Raw genomic sequence first — 17,336 nt, 5'->3', positions numbered from 1 at the left:
CAGGCATGTATTAATCGTATTTTGTAATGAGCTAAAGGCACGTGTGGCCAAAAAAAAAGTGAACTAGGCTGAGTTGCACCCCTGCACCCGGACAAAAGAGAAGTGGGTCCAGGCACTACACTGACAGCAACAGGCGCTCGGTGCGCTTGCAAACATCCTTGTCCCTGAGCCCTACCAGAATGGTAATTTCACACATAAGCCAATGTGCCAAATTTCTCTTTACTGCCCAGATCAAGAGTGATACCTGCTGAAATGCAGGGAGCTGAGGGAGCCCAGAGTTTTCCAAATCTCCCCCATAGATATTTGAATTTCTGGGTAATTAGGAGGCCGTTCTCCTTTCACACTGACATGAAATAGAGCTTTTGTGTTGATTTAGCTTTAATGATTTCAGAATAAGGAGGACAGTTTCAGGAGTGTAAAGGCAGTTAGGTTCAGTAAGACTTGAGCATATTCACAGCTCATTGCTCAACGTAGTAAAGCCAATTCAGACAAAATGTTTACTGCTAAATATTTGGGGAGATAGCAAACAGGCATGTAAACAGCTCACAGACCGTAAGCTGAGAGTGAGCTCTGTGTGACCACAAGCCACAGCAAGGGCCCACCTTCAGCTTGTGTGCTCAGCACAAGGAAGCCCCAGCCCCTGTGTAATACTTTCCCCAAACAGAAGATTACACTGTACCTTGTGAGGCTGAACAACTTTGAAGTGTTGTCCTGAGGTCTGCCAAAGTTCGAGGTGTTCCAAATGTCAGGTTTCAATTGAAGCTGATCTATTTTTCATATCCTTCTCCTGGTCCCCTATTTCTTTGCTCTAAAGGACGACAGCAATGTGCTTAAGCCTGGTAAAGAAGCTCCTACCATTTCTTGCCAATGACTGCCCCTCGCAGCACTTGGAGGTTGCATCAGGTGCTTTCCGAGGAAGTACAAGCTCACTCACTGCTCACTGGGTGCTCAGCTGGGCCAGGCTCTGGAGCCATGGATGTGCTCCTACGGATTATTTCTGCACTGAGGAAACGAAGAGACATGGCCTCCCTTTTACTCTCCTCAACAAAGGCTCCTGTACCTCCACTTATGAGCCATCTCCACTTCTCCACACAAAGATATGATTCCTACCCATTCCTTCCCAGTCCAACAGAAAAAACCCAGCCTCTTAACCAGGCAGGAGTGATGCTGGCAAAATCCCTCCAAACCCTTGGTATCAGCTTGTGCAAGAATCATAGAATCAGAGAGACAAGAGGTGAGGAAACAGAGCCGTGTCACACGGGAACAGCTGAGCTACACTGAACGACAGCCAGCAACAGTTCTGACAGACCAGCCAGCGCCCAGCCCAACTTGTTTCCCCACAGAGATGCAGTCCTGCAGAACTCAGCACCACTCTAGAGCACCACAACCATCTGGCAAACATGTTCATCTGATCGTTCCCATAGTTCACAAATCCCTTCCAAGCTGGGCACAAGGTAAGCACAAAGTTTTTGCCAGGCCTGCACTTTTGCTTTTTTCCAGTTCCACATCATAATCACTTCTGTTTCCCGGCACCAAGGAGTTAACAGAAGAAAGAACTACTGTGGCATGTGCTCCATGCAAGGGTAAGTGGATTGGCCAGCTATCAAAGCAGATTGTTAAATACTGCACTGAGCTCCCCATTTTTTCCCTCCCGACTGCAATAAACGTTAGGATTTAATGTGGCTGTAAATGTAAACCTAGACCACATCTGCTGATAAAGCAAAGTCTTTGTACTTGCACAACTGCCATTAACAGTATACAAAATACTTAACTTTCATGAATTCTCCTACATTCAAAAGCTGACCTGCAGCCTGCCTGAGGCAGCCAATGCGAACTGCACACTCAGCACAACTGCACCTTTAAGACAGAGGGGAAACGGTGATTGTGCTATAATACAAAATTAGACTTGCAAGAAAGTAAATCATTTGTGCAGCTGTTAGGTCGCTGTAGTATTTTGAGCACCACTTCACCACACCGGACCAAAACACTTCAGCGAGGTTCTCACCTGGAAGGCAGCGCTAGGTAACACAGCCACGTCATTTGTCCCCTTCATCATGGCCATGAGCTGAACTGGTGCCTGTCACCTCCTAACACTAGACTTTTCATTTAAATTAGCTGAGGCTGTTCTGCTGTTTGAAAATCTCTATGTTCCTGCAATCATATTGGTAGCTCAGAAGAGACTGTATGATCTCTTGGGAAACTTCAGCTGCAGACTCTGGCCATCAGCAATCACGCTACTTCTCAGAAGATAACTGAATTCTGATATAGTATTCTAATTTTAACTAATTTCTTGGCAAGATATTTTCTCCTTATGCGCACACGTCAGACACGGATTCTGTTCTAGCAGTGTTCCCTTGGTTAATTATTACCAAACCATTTGAAGGCTTCTCCACCACATCAGATATGAGCAGCTAAGACCTACCTAACGAGACTCAGTCCCTGAATGCTTTCATTCTGAATGGCATAAGTGATCTTTGGTGAGCCTAGTTCCTTGTTGGTGCATGCTCTGCTCTGCTCCGCTCTGTACTCCCCAGAGGAAGGTAACTCAGGGCAGCAGCACCTCTCCTAAACCACTAATCTTCTTTTTGAGATTCCTTCCTCTTGCAAGACCTACAGGCATAAAATCCACCCCAGGACGTAACAAGCAACTCTTTCTACTGTCCTTAATGTTATTATTCCAGAACTATTAATAATAGCAAAATAATTTCATTTGCACTGCTAGCAAATTTAATTTTCATATGTATAATCAACAGAATTATGCATACAAATAGACATTTACTCTTTCATCCTGGGCTTGGAGACAAAAAAAAGGAAATGTGTTTTGCACTTGGCCCCACTGGCATCTGTAGCTAATCCTGCAGCCTCAGGTTAAGTGGAACTCTGTGCTATCCCAGGCTATTTTCAGCTATCCAGTACTTCCCCAGCCTATGACTCGTTCCGTTTTAAAAACACATATGCTACAATATTCACATGCAGATTTCAAAGACCTAACTGTGTTTCAAGGTGAGAGTTAGATCGTACTCTATTCCACACAAGTGGACCAATTGAGAATTTTGGGTGCTTCCTCAGGATTCCTACGAAGGGCCGGTTAAAATAGCAAAAGAGTCTGCAACAAACACGTAAAAAGGAAAGCTGAATCACTGGGTCGAGAACAAGTGCAGTGATTTTGCACCAGAATTGCACACACCCCATCTGCTGGCTTTCTGGAAGACTGAGAACTGAAACAGCAGCAAGTTTACCTCTGGTGAAGTTACACACGGAGCAGTGCCCGAGAGCTCAGTGCTGCGTAAAGCTATGGGGAACTGCAGCCTGTCCCAGGTGAACCACAAAGCAACCCAGACCACCAAATCCACTCAGAGCTAATACAAGCCTCAGTTTGATGAGATGAATGTATTCCCGCTGACAAAGTTCTGGGTTGCATTGTGCATCTGCCTGTCCATCTCTAAGTCCCCTGATGCAGACAGGGGCTCACAGAACCAACCGGCAAGAACCACAACTTGAATCCAGAGTCTGAGGAGATTATAAACATTGAGGACTGACCATAAACCATCTTAATGTGTAACAGATCTCATCAGGTCCTTCCCAGACATGCAGGCTATCACTGACAGCTTCACTGAAAGACATGCTGGTTCTGCCATGGGGATTAGCAGAATCCCTGTCTTGGGGGATTATCCTGGATTTCCAATGAGTCTGTTCTGGAAGTGCTTGGTGTTAAAGCGCCAGCACTTCGTCACAAAGACTCGTAATAGGTGTGATTTCTAGGAAAGGTTGAAATCACAGACATTTTATTTGCATACAGGGTTGGAGTTGTTTCACAAGCAGGCTCTTCTGTTACTTACAGTGTTTGGAGGAACTCGCTGTTGAAGGAAGAGAAGAGTGTTTTTCCTTCATTGGCTACTGGCCTTCATCACAGGCCAAATTCCGCTCTTCTGCCCACTGCTACCCTCAGCAGCGTGGCCTGGGATGAAACTGAGAGTGATACAACAGATCTGCATCACAATAAATGAAACTAAATGTTCAATTTACAAGAATGCACAAGGGTTGCTCCAAAAGTACTGCCTCCTACTTATTTCCATGGAAACTACAACGGCTACAAAGAGTACAGTAACACAAAGCGTACAGTAACATCCTCAGCTACAAAACACTACTTTTCAACATAGTCACCACCATTCACTATTCATTCTCATCAGCAATGAACAAGAGCCACACTCGTGAAAGTCTGCATGACCATCCTGAACACAATTTGTCTTTCATGCCACTGTCATCACTATTGAAACACACCACCCACCCCCTCACTGTGCTCACATCCACTGTTTGGGCTCCAGAAGTGTTAAGCTAGTGTTGATGAATGTCAATGTGTGTCATTTTTTCCACATGGAGGAATTCACTGACACACCTCTGCTTCATCTGTACTTCCATGTCAGATGCCATTATGTCAGACCGCCCCTCTGCTGCCATCCATCACAAGGCAACAAAATGTAACCGAATACTGATGGGAAGGTTCAATCTCTACTGCCATACCACCAACTTCCACCCCTGATATCGTGGGCCAATGTAATAAAATAGGAGGCATTACTTACAGAGCAGCCCTTGTAGGTGATACTCCTTTGAAAACATATTGTCCCTATGCAAAACATTTAAAATTTACCACCTGATTGGAGGCTACTTTTGCTGTTGACCTCTCATCTCCATTTCCTGAGCTGAATGTTAAAAAGGCGTAGTACGGTTTCAAGCTACACACCAGCCAAAGAGAACAGTGATATGAAACTGATATTTGTGTTTTGTCAGTACCAGCAAAGGTGTGTCTGCACAGAGCTGTGATAACTGTCAGCACCTCAAAGCAATTTAGATCTCTGCCTGTCTGTGCGCCAGGCAATCTTCAGAGCTGCAGATCTCTGGCTTCTGAGCGCTAATGTCTCAATAACTTCAGCTGTACAAGCTCCCCAGATTAAAACAGCACATTCATCCATTTCTAGGAATCAGCCACAGTTTAGATGACACATCATTCCAGCGCTCAGTTTCTTCTGGCCACAAATGCATCCTAGAGGTCTTAAAAATCAGCCCTTTCCCAGCTCCAACTGGACTTGGACCAAGTGTCCAGCACTGGCACCAGACCCAGTGCAGTGCCAGAGCGTTTCAGTAATGAACCCAATAGTCTGGGAGATGTTTTTAGAAACCCTGGGCAGAAGGCACCTTTGCCAACAAGGTTCAGTGAGCTTTCTGCTGGTGACCTGAGCAGATGTATCAAATGTCAGCTGGTATGTTTATCTTCTTTAAACACTGAGCGACCTTTCAAATAAAATCTAACTGGACAGATTACTGGTTTAATGCTAATGGAAACTGATCAAAAGACCCTAGATTATTTGGCTGCCTTACCTTAAAAACCTTTTCCTGCTTTACTTTCCAGGCAAAATACTTCAAAAGAGTATTCCTATCAATGGAGACCCTGTAAAATAAGAATTTATGGAGATGAGGGAAACGACACTAAAACTGGGTTGTGGATAAAAACATCAGAAACCCTCCGTACATTTGCACATGGGCTACTTGGGAAAACAGGAGTTAGAGACCTACTCTATATAAGCACATTTGAAAATACCGCTCCTTATCTACAAAAGGCAGTTTTTCCCCAGTTTCCATCATGGTTCCTTTGGCTAGAAACAAAAGGCATTGGCAAACTAGCTTTAAAAAACCAAAAGGAACAAGCTGATACTGTCACTTTAGGAGAATATAAAGAGAAATGGTCACATTTCCACCAGCCAGCTCTCTCTCCATGCCTGTTTGAAGGGACAATGGCTGGCCACCACCTGGACCAAAGCTGTCAGTGCATTTAAATGCAGAAAGGCTTTCATGATTCTCAGGCAGAACAAATATTTCTTTTTGTCTGAACTCTTTTTAGAAAGCATGAATAGCGACTACATAGCAGAGCATAGATGCCTATTAACAAGGCCAACAACAATTACTGCTACGTCTAAGAATCAACAAAAAAAAACCCCACATACCAATGTATTCCAAAGGCATTTGCTCACAAAGCAAACTCAATCCACACAAGCCCCAGCAGAGAAACCCGATCGTACGTCATGATTTACGATCTCTCAGCAGGTTGTACTGGGTCCTCCAGATTCCGTTCTTGCCTTTGAAAGCAATTAAGTTTCTAGCACTTCTGGGAATGACAAAGCTCTATCTACGCAACCTGCATGCTGCGCTTACTGAGCCTGCGGCCTGGCAGCCCACACTACAGCACTAAGAAAGAACTTCTTCTCGACTCATCTAGGAGTGGAGGTGTGAAAAGCCTCTCTCTACCTTGTTGCCATTTCGTCCAGGCAGCCAGGTGGGACTGGGCCTCTGGGAACACCCGTAGAGCCTCTCTCAACCAGGAGACAGAAATCTTTTTCCTCACCAGCCTGCACTCAGCAAACTGTGCAAGTTCATCTGATATAACCTATTCCAATTACTCAGCAAGACTGAGGAGCCTTACTTATGTTATAGCATGTCCAAAAACCGTGACGAAACTGAGGCTCCGCTGTGCTATGCTCTGTGTAAAGACATGAGGAGGCAGCACCTGCTCTATGCTGCTTACATCTTATGCAGAGCAAGCCGTACCTGAGGCAAGGCAAGGGCAAGGAGAATGTGTACAGCAGGAGCTTCACGTAATTGCAGTACAAATGCTGCTTCAGAGTTCTTGTAGTACAGCAGCACAGCCTGATCAAAACCAGATCAGTCACAGGCCCCAGCAGCAAAAAGCAACGTAATTTCCATCACCACGCTGCTTGCAGCTGTAATACAGTCAGATTCTCTTGTGAGGACAGAGCAGCAATGGGGTGAGGAAGGGCAGGGCACAGGCAATGGCTACAGCACAGCCCCAAGCAGACATGGGCTTCCTCTGGCCATCTGCAGCCGAGAGGCTGCTGTGACACGGAGATTCACACACAGCTTGCTCCATGGTGAACGTGCTAAGGCCAGTGCTCTATCTTTTCTTCTGTTCTCAGCCTATGTGCGTTTGGTGCTCGGAGCTGCTGAGTGCCCCTAACTCCAGGTGAAATCAGTGGGAGCAACATGTGCTCAGGACCTTGGGAAGCTGCCAGCAAGTCTTTTGATCATTTCACTTTTTGCTCATCAGTCTATCTGCTCCCTCTGCCACACAGCGAGACACCCGGCTCCTTGAACATGCTCAGTAAAGGTAAGAGACAGATGAATTCAAATATTGACATTTTCAAAATGATTTAAACCTAGTTACCACAGTTCAGCTGGCTCTGTTTCCTTGCAGACAACATCTGTGGTTTCACAGTCATATTTTTCTGTTTCTCTTGCTCGCCTGTTGCTGTGCAAGGGCTCACAAATACAAATATTCTGCCAAACTTGGCAGAAAATTAATCAGAAAAGAACACTTCTTATCTCCTTTAGCTGGAGTTGCAGCCATTTTTAATGACCAGAGGTAAGTACTTTTGGAGACAGCAATGTGTTTAAAGAAGCCTGCAGACAAAGTGTCAGATGCTCTCATGTCCTTTAAGCCCTCATTAAAGTGCTCAAGCATCCTTGGATGGAAAGGGCTGAGACTTGGTCACGAACAGTTTGTTAGGCACGCAAAGATATACCAGTGTGTCAAAATGCTACATTCATGGAGTGATGAGATAAAAGACAGGGAAGCACCAGAAAAAACAAACAAACAAACAAAAAAAAAAGGCCAATTATGCAACATTTCATCTTGTTTAATTTTATCTTCATGGTACTTCATTTTCATGGGAAATGGTGCCTTTCACTGTGTAGTAGAGCTGGTGCTACTGAATAAACAGTACTCAGTAATTTGCTTCATTCTCACTATTAAAAACAGTCCTAAGCCTTTTTAAAATATCTTCACTTCAAACGTGCTTTAAAGCCAGAACAAACAATTCCCTCATAGGTTATTTTCTGGCTGTCACCATATTATCTAACTGACTGACGTACTAAAATTAGTGCATGTTCACAACACTCCTGTGAGAAGATTTTTCCCCCTGTTGTACAGACTCCAAGAGATTGAGGTTGTGGACAAGGGTCCCTTCCAAACCCAGCTCCACCACTCAAAGAGGCTTTCCTCCCACACACGTGCTCGGCACCAGCTGCCCCTCTTCCTGTGATGACTGTCTCCCTTCAGAAGCACTAGCAGTCTGCTAGGAAAGCATTTTGTAATCCCTTACAGTGAAAATGTCAGAGGGGCTCTGATCTACAATGTCCTGTCTTTGATGCTACCCCAGCCTTACCTCCAGCCCCCTGGGAGACATTCACCCCTCCCAAAGAGACTCAAGAGGTTCTTTTCCAAGGGGAGGATGGTGAGCACTTGAGAGGTTGTGCTGTCACAGACACAAGCAGGATGTCTATACATACCTGTAGGTCAGAATCACTGTGGGACTAAACCTTTAAACGCAGCGAACAGCCCACGGTGAGACACACTGGAGTAACTTCACGCAGTAAAGCAGAAGGCCTCCCATGAACTAATGCCGCAGGGTTAAGATGCAATATCCATTCATAGATATGTGCTGACAGCACAGGGATAGCAAGACTAAGGGGTAGAAACAGGTGGAAATAGATGTGTTCACACACAGTACTTCTGCCAGCCAGATAATTCTGGTATTCTCTTGCTGGAGACTACTTTTCTACCCCAAAGGTGCTGGAACAAACAGCTTGAATGAGACATTTCTGAACTGATTATGGATTTTTTTTTCCCAGCAAATGAGAAGGTCCCTAAAGCCACAGCAACACCATATCCAGATTTCAAAGATCAACCCTCAAATGCAAAGGTGCTACACAGCTACTCAATGAAACAGGTGGATTGTTTTTAAAAAGGGTACAAAAATGTGATTTCCTGTATCTCGTTCTCAAGAAAACCGGAATCATTCACACTGAAATATAAAAAGGAAAAAATAATCAACGTGAAACAGCTACTAAGTATGGAAAAATGCCACTTCAAAAGGTTATCCTGGAAAATTACTGAACGTTGAGCAATGCTGATTGCAGGCACTTCAACCAGCTTTTCTTACATTACTTGCTATTTCCTAGAGTTACTACTGAGAAAGACCCTTACACAAATCCATGAGGTGGAATAAAAATGAAAGAAGATCATAAACTCCAGTGATGTCTGGAAATATCTCGACAAGAAGAAATACAGGCTATAATAAAGATGAAGCCTAATTACGGGGCAATAGATGGTGAATGCACGGAGCGCAGAGATTTTTTGATTCAGATATACAAGAGGCAGGAAGTCCAAGTGTCACAGCCACAGCCTATTTACAAAAATTAGGAGGAAGTGTTGATTGGTTTCTATAGACACAAACATTGATATTCACACTAGAATCAAACAGTTGTTCTTATGAGTGGAAGGAAGGTCAAACTCTCGTCATAGTTCAGCAATCAAAGACAGGCAGCAAGAAAATCCTTTTGACACATAGCCTTCATCATCTAAGAGTCAAATGATTAAACTGCAAGAAAGCAAATAAAATGACTTTAAAACAAACATTTAGGTCTTTCTTCATAAAAACATGTAGGCTTTTAGCAGATGACTCAAATGTGAAAGTTTGTGGTCTTTGCTCTGGTAGCTGGGTAGGCTGTATTCTAAACTACTACGTATATGAGTCATGTGTTTTCCATTTTCTAGGGTGCGAGTTGCACTCCTGAACTCTCTACAGAGGGGATCATCACTGCTGCTGAGCAAGATGAGGGCAATGGGATATTTAACCATTTTGCCCCATAGGGGACTTACACTTCATGGTGTGATTGAAGAGCAGTTGTAAAAGCACTTACTCCTATTGTAAGATTCCTGAACTAGAAGCAAATGGCATTTTTCTAGTTGTTTTAAAAGAGAGGCAGAAATGCAGATTTCCTCATGGATCATTCCAACTGCAGAACATTTCACCATGATAACTACATTACTAAGATATCTGTGTGTTCTGTTATCACACTCAAGACACAGCTCTGGCATTACTGACTGCTGTGTTAAGTTGGACTTTCTGGTTCTCACCTATCTGAATCAAACAAAGAAGCTCCACAAACAATAAAGTCTTGTTTTCTGCATTACATATATGGGTCTATTATGTAGTCCAAGCAGAACCTTTTTCCTCTACTGGCCAGTTATGTTTACAGTGGAAAGAGTCGAAATGCATGCAGTGCAGGCCAGTCTTTCCTGGTAACCCTAAGAAGTCAGGCACAACGAAAGAAGCAAGGAAAAAGGAATCTTTCCTTCCACTGGAGGTGAAATGAAACTAAGCCAAACCTAGAGTATTGCAACAAACAGCCTCATGGTGGCTGGCTGTGGCTCTGGGCAGCCTGGTCTAGTGGTTGGCGACCCTGCCCATGGCAGCAGGGTTGAAACGAGATGATGTTTGAGGTCCTTTTAAACCCAGGCCATTTTATGATCCTATGATCCTCTCATTTCCAAGCCACATTGCTACTAGGAAGAGCAAAGCAAGTCTAGAAATAGATGCTTTTATTTTCTGAAAAAAAGTAGATGTTCAGGTCACAAGCCATATATGTGTATGGCCTGATCAGTTTCATGGGGTGTACTGGAATCAGTTCTGATTCATGTGGGTTTTGGATACCCTACCTTATAACTTCTATGCGTTTCTGCATCAGGCACTACAAAATGCCACTAGCTGAAGCAGGTACATAATATTGCAGCCTCCTTGTCGTTAGGAGAGAAATCTGGGAGCAACAGCTTATGTTTGTTATTTATACTATTGCTTCAGGTTTTGGGTTTTTTTGCATGACATCCCAGAAAGGAAATAGCATAAAGGACCATCTGAAGGTCTGAGTCTTTTTACAACTGCTATTTAAGCTGGGAAGGCGAGGCAGCAGAGAGGAAGGAGAAAATAAAAAGGAATTAGCAGAAGGAATTAGCAGAAATGGACAGGCATCTTCTTTTTTCTTTTTTTCTTAAATAACAAAGCAATTCAACCTAGAAATGAAATGCAGAGGGTAGGCTGCAAGTTAGGAGAGTGGACTTTATGAGCTGATACACAGACCGAAGTCTGTTCCTCAGCCCTAGAGCAAACTTCACGCTCTGAAGCAGTAATTTAGAGGCAGAAACCATTCACTGATATGCTACTGTCCTGGAGTGCATAAATCCTGCTAGTCTAGGATGAGAGATAGCTGAGGTAACTGAGCTGTGATCATGCTGGAAAAATGAGAGTGGAGAGAGCAGCTGAATGACATTGGTACACAACAAAAGCATCGAGGAAGCATTCAAATGGAACGGTGTTCTTTAAGACAGAATAGTTGCCCAGCATTTTGGAAATTGAATTCAGAGCACAGCACTACCAACCTCTTATGTACCGCTGAACTTGTCCTTCAGCCTTTCTGCATCTTACTGCGAAACAGGGATAATGATAGTTACTTAATTCATACATGGACATGGGAAGAAAAACATAAAGGAGAGAAGAGCACTTGGATGCTGAGCCCACAACTTAGTGAAGAAAGCAACAGGATCCCCCCACTTCCAAAGAAGTTAATTCTCACTAAGATACAGATTGAAGAACTTCAATGCACAATACCCTTTGTACATAAAGTACTGGACAGGCTTGTACATCTGAGCTGCTTTTAACAGACTATATACACGCACAAGAAGTGGAAAATACAGAATTCTTCTGAGCTGTCTATGTCTCTGTGATCAGTTCACTGCAGTAGTTAATTCATCAGATCACTCTTTCATAGTCTTCTTTATAAGGTCACAAATTCATGCAAATGATTAACTTCTTCCACCACTTGCAGTAAGGACCTGCTTGAAGGGAAGTCTTTGGCAGGTTCCTAACTTTAATTCTTATCTTACAAGTGTGCCAGTATACCAAGGAGAGAGAAACAAAAAATCCTGACACTAAACAGCAAACGCAAGGCCTCAAATGCATTTGTTCATAAGGGACAGAAGCCTAAACCAGCTCTTCAACCATTTGCCTTTACAAATCTCTATTCCTTCTTTTGGGGATCTTTGTTTATTGCAACTATTTCCTATGTTTGCGCTGGGGTGTCTCAGACCCTCTTTCCACTGTGATAAAAATACACTTTTTTTCTCAACCATGTTATTAGCAATCATAGCAAATGGTTTCCTTTCATTTCTTCCCCATGACCTTTCTCAAGTTCTGCCTGCTGTTTATCTAAAAGCAAAAGCTACAGCTAACTCTTCTCATATATTTTTATTTTATTAACTATTTAAATGAAAATCAATTCTACCTCTTATTCTAATATATATGCAAGCCACGTGTAGTTTGGGGTGGGGAAGGGGCAGATTTCCCCATTGGCATGCATTTTTCCTATATGTATCAGATTTTCTCACATCATATCCACTTCTATTTTGCTTCTTTTTTATTTTTATTCTTATTTTTTATGGTGTGTGACTTGTTACTAGGGAAAACATTTTGCTTGGGCTCACTAAAGTCAATTATTATGCTACCCCAACTTAAACTGTAAAGACAGCCAAAGCAACGAGGCAGCAAAACCATCAGAAAGTCACCTGTCAAAACAGGAGCACATAAATACTGGTAAAAGTCAATAAATGCTGTAACTTTTGTGACACGCTGGCGTTATTCCTCTCCAATAATTAACAGATGACAATATAGTTTTAAAACAAGGACATTCTGTAATCAGTGACCCATCTCTGCTGCTCAGCCATCTGATCCATCCCAAGGTCACTGTCTTTAGTAACTCGGTAAGAATTACATCATCTGTTCTACTATAGGGCACTTACATCATCGATTGATACCTGAGATCTGAGTGTTGACAACAAATTCACGTTAGGGATGAGTCACAACTGGGCAGATAGCACAAAATGAAACTGTTTGGTCCAACCCACATCCCCATTAAGACCACATTATAAAACTATCAACTCCATTACTATTACTAGCGTTACAATGGGAACGGAAAGCTGTGTGAGATGGGGTGGAGAAGGTGCCACAGCACCATACCCTTTGCAAAAACACAGAAGACAACGGCTTTTGGTTTGAAGAGCTTGCAGCAGCCTGAAGTGACAAGAGCAACGAAGGGTGGAAGAAAAAGGTGTAAGCAGATGGCAGCAGACCACATGTTATTTCTGCAAGCTTTTGGTGTCGGTTCAGTTTGAGACGCAGTCACGTGTTCACCTTCAACAGTGATAAGCCTTTTAAGCTATTTTAGTTCCCTTTGCCTTGAAACAGATCTGGCAGATGCACACTGCAAGCTGCAGTGTGTCAGTGGGAGATGTGCAAGCGGACAGATGTTGGGTCCCTCATTCCCCTGCAGCTGGTTTGGGAGCATAAAGCAAGACGACACATTCAGAGAAGGAGAGATCAGCTGAAGACGAGTGGGTGAAGGTCTGGGAAAAAAAAGAGGGTAAAGATGAGCCACTCAAGAGTGAAGCTGAGCAAAAGAGTCTCAGGGTAGCTAAACTGAACCACTCATCAGCTCAGGGCAGAGAAGGTCAATGAGCAGCATCTGTCCTTCGGCTGTGTTGAAAATTGTGCCTCTTCAGGATGAAGTCTTCACAAAGAGGCAACTCTTTCACTGCCATTCATGGGAGACTGTTCAAGAGATGAAGCCTGCTCTACCGACCTTTGCTTATCCAGGCTTTTTAGCAGTTACTGGGACTAGGGTAGACAGAGAAGAGCTACACTCAAAGGCTTCAGCAAAAACATTCAGAGTAAGATTCAGTAAAAGGTGATAACTTGCACACTGGGGAAGATATAATGTACAGTAATACCTGGAGGCACTGACCTACTTGGCTCCTGCACAGGCATACTGCAAATGACAGTTTCTTTCTCAAATACAAAGAGCAATACAGGACACAGGAGCCCCAGGGAGAGAGAACACCAAGCTGACATTTTCACCTCTGGATACACTAAATTAGGTATCAATCCATACTGCAGGACCTACGCAGCCAGCCTCCTTCACAGCAGTGCTCCGTACAACCAGAATCCCACTGAAGTAGCATGAAGGGTTGCAGGCAATTGCCTGCTCTGGAAATCAAGCTACGGCTAACTAGATTCAATAGCTCTGGCCTTAACAGATACCACTGTGAAATGCAGGCACCAGCTCTAGCACCAGCGTGGAAACTGTATGAGGTTTCTAAAATGTGATTCAAATATTGAAAATTACAAGTACACGTGCTGTGGCTGCGTGTCCTGAAATGCCTGCAAGGGCAAGAACTTATCTGGCCTTTTTAAATGCTGATTTTTAAAACATCTGATTTTCCATAACCTAAAGGACAGATCACTTCCTTGTCCCCCAGGCAGAACTCCACTGTCAGATACATACAGTACTGCAGATCGCTCTGACTTCTGCCTGCATACACACAGACACACGGCGGTCGTCTTTAACCAGAGAAGAATAATCATAGCATCAGAAAAACGACCACAAGGAGCTCATCTCAGAGAAGAGATTATTTTATGCCACTTCAGAGCAAGGTAGTTAATAATAACTATGTTTTCCTGGTGGGACCTGCTCCTGTATACTTCACAACAAGAAGAACGGAAAGCATATTCTTCGGAGTAACTAGTGATGCAAGGGCTGCCTCAGCGGGGCTCATTACAGGGTAAGGGCATTAGTCCCTTCCTGTTGTTATAAATCCTCAGTGTATTTGCAGTAACAAAAAATTACTTTTGGAGTTGTTTGTTTGTTTTTTAAAGTACTTACAGTTCAAAGTGTTCAATACCTTCATCATGTCACACTTACAGCAGATTTAATAGGGAAGTGCTGCCGGCTTCCAGGAGGTACTTTTTACCTTTGCAGACTAGAGAATAATTACACATGGAGAGGCTCAGCCTACCATCCCCTGTGTCAGTTTTCTGCTGAAATAACACTATTGACTGATGAAATTAAGATGGAATGAGACTGCAGTAATCTATTACTGAATCAGGCCATAAGAAAATAAAATCCGCTTTGTTAAAAATGGAGTCAACTCGAGAGACTTCGTTTCTCATTCCCTACACAGAAACGCTCTTCTTCTATTCTTTCCACATGAGGAATTTTGAAAAAGTAAGGCCTGTAGGATTCTGGTCTTTCTATTTTTTTTTGGCCTGTAATATGCTCCACAGAAAGCTCAGCACAACATTAAGTGCACATTCTCCACAGGTAAGAGGAAATTAAACTCCAGGATGAAAATAACCCATCCATACAGCTTACCACATCGTTTATCAAGCTGATAAATATGAAGCGAAACAAAAAATCAAATGCTGCTTCACTTTCATGACTGCCAGCTCTTTGTCACAGCCTCAGAACCCAGCTGCGTTCTGTGGAGGAGGAAACATGTCAGCGCAGCAAATCTCACCTGCAACGAGAAGTAGTTTACGGTGCCTAACTGTGAAAAGCAAATTGGCATCATGATCTACAAGTTTCTATCTCCCAAGCGTTGCTTCTGTAATTTGCCTTTCTTTTGAAAAGAGCTAAGATTAAAACAACAATGCAAAAACTTGCAGCTGGAATTAAATAAAGCTGGGTTTAACGCGAAGTTGTTTGATGAGAAAGGCTGGATGGAGATGTATCTATAGCACAAAATGAAGCACAACATAGTTAAGAAAAATTACACCTTAATTATTAGTGAGAAGCTTTATTCTCTGCTATCGTGACAAAAACTAAGAAGGAAAAAAAAACATCTTAAAACACCTCTCCAGTTTGATAATTTAAGAAAATGAAAGGCAAAATAATTGGATATTAACAATTAATTTTTTTTTTTTAGAGATTTTGTGTTCACCTAAAGAAAACAATCTACATAAGCACGACTTGGGAGGAAGAATGAACCAGAGATCTAAGTAAGGAATGAAGTAAAAATCCAACCCTCAATCTGAAGAATCTCACCACCGGATTTCTTTCAAACCCTTTTTAAAACACTACGTTTCCCAGCAGCAAGAACAACAGTATTTGTGTTTCACTGCTGGAGCACTAGCTAGCTGAGGCTAAGAAAACTTAAAAAGATGGGATGGGACAACAGCTAGGACAGGAATCCCATATATCACTAGATGTTCCCATTGCTCTGCAACTCCATCACTGTGTAAGAGGCACAGAAGAGGAGGGCTTTGCAACACCTGGCTTATGTCTCCTCAGGCTGAACTCTTCATTCTGCAGCCACTCAGCGCCCAGAGGCAAGATACTAAAGTCTGAGCTCTTAGGAGCTCATCCACAAAAATAAATCCCAGTCTTCTACACTGCTAAAGTATGATACACAACAAGGAGCCTCCTGTTTCTCATCCCACTGCTAGCACCTGCTGGTACTCTCAGTTTCCACTCTCCACTCTCACTCCCTCCTATCAAATGTTTTCAGCCTTTCTGTACTCACTCTCCCACAGTTCCTTCCATCTCCTGTATCTTCCCAGCCAATCCCTCAACCTGTTGCTTCTTCCCAAGTTTCTTGGCTTTCCCACTTCTCTCCCAAACGCTGTGGTTATCCATCCTGCTGCTCTTTCTCCTAGATGGTAATCGGATTCCAGTAAAATAGAGTGGTGGTTGCCTTTTCTTTTTCCCAGTTAAAAATAAAAAAAAAAAAAAGCCAAACCACAACAGCAAAGTAGTGTGAATCTATGGTGTGGCGCTGATAAAAGAATAAAGTATCACCTTTGCTGTTCTTTTTTTTTCTTCAGAAAGTGAGACACAAAAAAAACCCCATGATTATCAAAGGCAGAGATTAAGTTTATAGAAGCTAACTAGAATCGGTTTTTGGGACAGATGGATCAACACTCCTTGTCCAGATAAGCATACGTCTCCCAGGACCTTGTTATTATATGATGTCAGAAAGAAGACACCTTCCTCAGAATAAAACCAGGAGATCATCAGGCCTCACTGCTTCAGAATGACGCAGGGTAATTTCCACCTAGCTGATTGATAGAATCATAGAATGGCTTGGGTTGGAAGGGACCCTAAGGATCACCAAGTTCCAACCCCAGAACACAGGCAGGATATTCTCACAAGAAGCCTTCCCATACACAAAAGAAGAGTGAGAAAACCCGACAGAATGAGAGAGAAAGAAGCATGGAATGATCATATGCCTCTATATGAGACTGCACGTTGGTAGCACCACTGTAAGTGCAGAGAATACAGGGCTTCTTGGCCTCAGCTACACCAAGCTGATAAAGGAAAGGTCTTCTCACAGAATCATCACAGGATGGCTCGGGTTGAGAAGAGACCTTAAAGACAGTCTAATTACAATGCTCCCAGTGGATCAGGCTGTGAAGGGACCCGTCCAACTTAGCTCTGAATGCCTCCAGGGATGGAGCATCCATTGATTCTCTGGGCAACCTGCTCTCCTTCCTTAGCTGTGAAGTACGACTTAGCTACAGAAGCAGCCTGTCTTAATCACAGACTTTGGTTAAAGAGATGCTTCACAGGACACAAAAGCCAGAGAGACAGTCCTCAGA

The 17,336-nt window shown here is 43.2% G+C and overlaps 1 protein-coding gene and 1 long non-coding RNA gene across 12 annotated transcripts in view; one reads left to right on the top strand and one right to left on the bottom strand.

The window, feature by feature from the left end:
* The window catches only part of ATXN1 (ataxin 1), a 194,601-nt gene that overhangs the window by 91,464 nt on the left and 85,801 nt on the right, over positions 1-17,336 (bottom strand). Inside the window, exons 4-5 of one of the 10 annotated variants that reach the window (XM_015854668.2) lie at positions 15,112-15,256; positions 5,377-5,446 (exon numbers count right to left, since the gene is read on the bottom strand). The exons of 6 other annotated variants lie outside the window; for them this stretch is intronic. The gene's annotated coding sequence lies outside the window, so the exon portion shown is untranslated. Of the gene's footprint in view, positions 1-3,839; positions 3,970-5,376; positions 5,447-15,111; positions 15,257-17,336 lie in introns of all 10 variants that reach the window. 3 more of the 10 variants (XM_015854667.2, XM_015854671.2, XM_015854663.2) reach the window with 3 other exon arrangements.
* Positions 1,528-16,582, top strand: LOC107309684. Of its 2 annotated transcripts, none has more exons than XR_004306120.1 (3): positions 1,528-1,583; positions 6,987-7,177; positions 15,665-16,582. It is a non-coding gene; the product is annotated as an uncharacterized LOC107309684 (long non-coding RNA). The 2 variants fall into 2 exon arrangements; XR_004306119.1 differs by lacking the exon at positions 15,665-16,582 and adding an exon at positions 8,701-9,942.

This window comes from Coturnix japonica, chromosome 2 (assembly GCF_001577835.2).
Source record: "Coturnix japonica isolate 7356 chromosome 2, Coturnix japonica 2.1, whole genome shotgun sequence".
Classification (NCBI taxonomy): domain Eukaryota; kingdom Metazoa; phylum Chordata; class Aves; order Galliformes; family Phasianidae; genus Coturnix; species Coturnix japonica.
This window is presented reverse-complemented; position numbering and strand designations above follow the sequence as displayed.